Consider the following 6,070-nt stretch of genomic DNA (forward strand, 5'->3'; position numbering starts at 1 on the left):
CTCTCTGAACAGTGTCTGGGAGGTTATGGTTGCTGCTGCAAAAAATGTTGATCATCAACAGATTAAGAAACTGACAGACTCCATTAATGGAAGGCTTATGATTGTTATTGAAATGAAGGGTGGCTATATTGGTCAGTGCCTTTTTTTAAATGTCAGAAATGTTTATCTGTAAACTTGTTTGTTTATTATTCTCAGTTGAAAATAACAAGTGAGATGGGAAATTTCTGTTTTTCATTTAGTTGCATAATAATTCTTTACACTAATAGTTGCCCAATAATTATGCACACATATATATTCTCCTAATAAATCCAAAACCTCACTTTTACTTTCTTAAATATTCAGGTTTGAGGTTTATTAACATTTTTGGATTGACCAAGAGCACTGCAGTTGTTCAGTAATAAAATTAATCCTCAAAAATACAACTTTCCTAATAATTGTGCATACAGTGTACAGTGTATATATAGACATTTTTATTTAGGGATAAAATAGATATAGATAAATAGGAGATAAAGTAGATCTCCCAGTTTGGTGGGTCAGAGTCTGTAGTTCTCTGATTACTACTGCAAACACTGTTGTCTTCATCTTCCACATCTTTTCCAGCTCTTTTCTCAGCCCTTGACATTTCTCGAGCTGTTGTTATCAGTTGGGATTGCTATATCTATAACTTTGGCCCTCTTCTTCTGATTATCCAACCCCTACTATGTCTGGTTGGTTAGCCATTACCATTTTGTCTGTATGCATCTGGTCCCACAGGATCCTGTGGTCATTCCCTTCCACCTATGGTCATTCTCTACCACCTTCGGGAGCGTATCCCACTTTGATTTCCAGCTCATACTAGGTACAGATTTTTCTGTGTACCAAGCCAGCCACATCCTGCATCTGGGGCCATGCCTAGTTTACATTTACATTTATGGCATTTGGCAGATGCTCTTATCTAGATCGACTTACAAAAGTGCTTTTTGTCATTTTCTAATAGAATACATCCTAGCCAGTACAGTAGGTTAGAGTCCAAGATACCAATGAACTAGAATACTATTGAAATACAGGGATCAATGTTAATGCCTAGAAGTGCAAAACACAAATAAGCTCTATCTCAGACAACAATCAGTGCAATAAACAATACCTTACAATAAGAACTAGAGTTTCAGTTAGTCAACATAGGAGCATGATCAGTAGCCATTTAAATATTCCAGAATGCAGCAGCAGCACAGCTGGTCTACAGAATCTACCGAAGTTCACACATCACTCCACTACTACGATCCCTTCGTTGGCTTCTAGTAGCTGCCCGTATCAGATTTACAACCTTGATGCTTGCATACAAAGCCAAAAACGGACCAGCCCCTCCATACATGATGTCCATGGTCAAATCCCTATCCGTTTAAATATTCCACAAATCTTGGCAACTCTGGCTTCCCTGTCCTCTGCCTTTTCATTCACAAATACGCCGAGGTATCTCGGCAGGGGTGGTGGTACAGGTTTACTATCCTCTCGAAAGTGTCATTTCACTCCACTTTCCTTCTCTGCTCTTTCCATCTTTTCTTTTGAATTTCATGCTATTACAGTATGTTTCCCTACCAACTTCACATTACTGTCATCTACTGCCCCCCAGGTTCCCTAGATAACCTCATTGACGAGCTTCTCATTGAAGGAAATCCACTCATTCTCCTTGAGGGCTTCAACCTTCCATCAGACAAGATCCATTCCTCATGCATCCTTCTACTGTTGATGTCATTTGACCTCACCCTTAACCAGTCTCCTCTGACTCACAGAGCAGGCAATGTTTTGGACCTGATTTGCACCTGGACCACGACAACATCGGACATCGCAATCAACCCCCCCCCCCCCCACCATCAATTTCTATCCTTCTCTCTCTTCCTCCCTTCTCTTTCAATCCATACCTCCCTAACATGTACTTCCTCCTTACTAATACTTTCTTTTCTACACTCTCCTCACCTAACAGAAACACTCTGATGCCACAGGAGAAAACAAAGGAACACTGACTAAGTGCAAAAAGTATTCCACAAAAGCTTATTTATTCCTATGTGATTAACAAGAAATTTGTGGAATGAATTCACATAATGAACTGACACCTGTAGTGATCCCATAACCTCCCTGTCAGTAATAATCCTCAATGCCATCAGTTATCGCTGTATTTCCTTCTTCCAATTTCTAGTTGTCCTTTTTTCAAAGGTATGAGCAGCATCAGCCTTGGTAATAAAACTATACATCATTTTTTACTGGTTGATCTCAGGAAAGCTCAATTTGATCTGGTAGGTCCAGGTCTCACTGGACCATAATGTAATGACCTATTTGTCAGTCCATGATTTCTTTTAAGAAAAAGAAAACATATTTCATAAGATAAACTAATAATCTTAAAAAGAGACAGGAAATACAGAAGCAACAAGCATATTTCTTATCTTCTTACAGAGTAGTAACTACCATAGGGTCACCTGAGTGATAATTTTGTCAGAGGGTTTGCTCAGGTTGGACACAGAATCGGGCATTTGACCCAGTTTGGCAGACTGCCTAATTATCATTAATATTATCATCAGAATTGTGGAGTCAGCTCTGTGTCTTTATCTGTCCATGTCCTTTTAAATCATTTTTTTTAATCTGCTCTAATGTTGAGCACAAAGAGAGCCATGTACAGGTGTTCATCCCTCTTAGTGGGGTGCATTGTGAAGAGGAATGAAATGTATTTGCTGAAAAGTCTTTCTCTTGGTAGTTAAAATGTGCTTTTTATTTAGTAATTCAGCTTTAATCTATCCACGCCCCCAACAACTTCAAACAAATTATTTCAAAGGTGGTCAATGTGATGAAGTGGAAACCCAGTTATCAACGTATGTTTACCGACATGCATGGTACAGGCATAAGGATAAACACACACACACACACACACACACACACACACACACACACACACACACACACACACACACACACAAACCACCACCACCATTTAGTCAATGATCTCTCATAGGCTTCTAAAATTACAAGCAATGTCTTGATTGATCATTACTGAGAGGTTTAAAAAGACATGCTTATGACATTAATTAAAATTGAGGTTTAGTTACACCTGACAATCAAATCACTTTTGTACAAAGTCTTGTGCTCTAAGATGTGTGGCACTGAAGGCTGTTCTCCAGTCTTCCCCTAATCCCAGTATTGCTCTGTTCACATAGTAATTTCAGATAAGACGAGATGTTTTTGATAGGTGCTCTGAATAGCTTTTCATGAGAAGTATTCTCTCTCCTTCCCTCTCTCATTCTTTCAATGTCTGTGGGGCTCCTGGTTGTTCCCATAACTACGTAATCGGAAAAAGTGAACTCTGCATTTGCTTACTGTTCCAGCTTTGATACAGTTTTCCCTCAGACATCCAATTTGTCATGCAAATTTACTAAATATTTAAAAACCCAATTTTACTTTGGTAATTTTACTAACTCTTGTTTCTATATTTTTATTTATTTTTTAGTGATTTTGTTAATTGGAGGTGTTTAATTCTTAGGCATGTTTTGTAAAAGATTTTGTAAATACAGTTTTAAAATGTTATATAAAGATTTACTTATTCACTGTGTCTCTCTCCATGAATTATGCTAAAGAGATATTAAATACACTTTTCTAACCCTTCTGTGGTCCTCCTAAAATGTCATCTCAATCAGATTCACATCAAAGACATCAGCAAATCAGAGCTCCTTAGTAATGATGACAGTAATAGTATGTGAACTGCCCTTTTCTGTTGGTTTGAAAGGGGTCAGCAGGAGAGTGTGTGGGTTTTGTGAGTGGTAATGTAAATGTGTGTTATGGTATACAACTGCAATGTGTTTGGTTAGGAAACAAGCTGTTGGTTTCCATACAGTTGAGGAACTCATTCACATCCCTGAGATATCTTGCATTTCGAATTAATCTAATTGTTTCAGATTATGATTGGGGTTCTAAATTTACCCAGGTACTAGGCTATCACTCAGAGGTCACGCTAGAGGAAATATCTCCAAACTACACTTCTCTACAATAGCAAGACTCCTGTGCCAATAGAATACCAATAACATACTCCCGGTGAAATAAGAAGGAAACACCCCATCTGATAAGAAGGGATTAAACTTTGATGGAAGAGGAGATACAAGCCATATCTCCCTTCTATCATTAAGAATAAGACTTATTAATGGCAAGGAGTCAGAGGTAGTTTATGGAGTGTAGCATTATGTACATAATGATATCCTGGACTTCAACTCCACTGTCACCAGCTTTGCAGACAGAGACCATAGGAAGAGCAAAGTAGGGGGATTGCCATTCTCAATAACATCAGATAGTGTAATCTGGGGCATATTACTGACAAGGCAAGAGTCGGCAGCCCAGACATTGAACTTCAAGTGGTGGGCCTATGTCCCTATGATATTTGCCAAGGGAATTCTCACATGCTATAATGATTGCAGTTTACGTTCCACTATTGGCTGATGCAACCACAGCATGTGATGTCATCCATTCAGTTACAGCTGAGCTCCAGTCACAGCACCCCAGTGCTTTCGTTGCAAAATTAGGAGCCTTCAACCATGTGAAACTTTACTCCATGATGATAAACTTCATACAGTTTGCTGGCTGTCCAAACAGAGAGAACAAAATCCTGGCTTTAATGTATGCCATTATTAAAGATGCATAAAGCTTCACAGCCCTCCCCAACTTGACAAATCGGATCATAACCTGGTCTACCTTTCACCCTAGTACAAGCCTCAACTTCAAAGGAAACCTGCTATAACCAAGATGTTCAGGAGATGGTCACATGAGCAGCTGAGGCTCTGAGAGGCTGTTTCAAAGCTATGGACTGGGAGGTAAACAGCAAGATGAAGGAGGTGGTCGAGTAAGCCTACTCTGACCCCTTTCTCGATAAATAGAGAAGTTGTTGAGTTGGTCCACTCCTACATGTAGCTTGTACTGCACCTAGACAGCAGGCCGAAGTGGACCAAGAACAAGGAAGCCCAGAGTCACTTCTATTTCATGCAGAGACAACATTCCTTCAATGTCTGCAACAAGATTATTGTTGTCTGTCTGATAAAACTGTCTGATGGAATGTTCTGCAGATGTTCTATCAGACAGTGGTATCCAGTGCCATGATTTGCTGGGGTGTGGTCTGAAATCAAGAGACACTAATACTCAGCACTCAGGTTTTTAAATACCCTTGACCCACAAACCTTCATTCACCCACTTCTCTCTGGCTTTCACTTCACCAAAGGTTAGACCTCAAAGAAAGACTTTGTCTCTTTATTTCTCTGGTCCTTTCATTCAGCACCATGTGAAGCTTTGAAAATTAGCAACAACCAAATTACATACCTTTAAGTTAATTTAAGCAATGGCAGAATTTGAGATAAGGTGTGATAAGCATTACCATGGCAGTAGACTCGTTAAAGTTATTTCAAGCATGCTTACAAAGGCGATCACTCGACCTGGAACAAAGGTGATCAATTCCGTTTGTTAAACTTCAGTCAAAACCCAATGTCATGCTTTATCACCGAGGAACCAGCAGTGGAAATTCCCTTCTAATGTCATAAAGATTCAGTGAGGAGAACAAGCTTGGATAACTCCCAAAATTATCAACATGTGAGGCTTTATAACATCTACACATAATTCATTTCAAGAGCATAATTATTCAGAGGGCATAGTTTTTCTAAATCTCTCAGTTTCATTAACAGACATTAAGAGTTAAATGCTAATTTAAGGTACTTGTGCTTTGTGTTCAAACCATCTTTGATTAGATAATCCTTTTGTGTCTTTTTTGTCTCTTCTTTGCATGCAATCTTTCTCTGTCTCTTCTCTAACCAACATACATGTAACGATGGCTGGAGAGCCGCAGGGTGTGGAACAGGACGTACAGACTTCGTCGATTCAGTGAGACGTTTGATGGCACAAAACATTGATGACACTTGTGGCTCTCACACACAACGACAAACAGTGTTGGCAGGAACAACGACATCGAATGCTAACAATGGCTATACACACACTAACACTAACACTAATGATACCAGTAATAGAAACAGTTACAGTGACCAACCACGAGACACACAGGCGGGGGTTTAAATAG

This window comes from Electrophorus electricus, chromosome 11 (genome assembly GCF_013358815.1).
Source record: "Electrophorus electricus isolate fEleEle1 chromosome 11, fEleEle1.pri, whole genome shotgun sequence".
In the NCBI taxonomy this organism is placed as follows: domain Eukaryota; kingdom Metazoa; phylum Chordata; class Actinopteri; order Gymnotiformes; family Gymnotidae; genus Electrophorus; species Electrophorus electricus.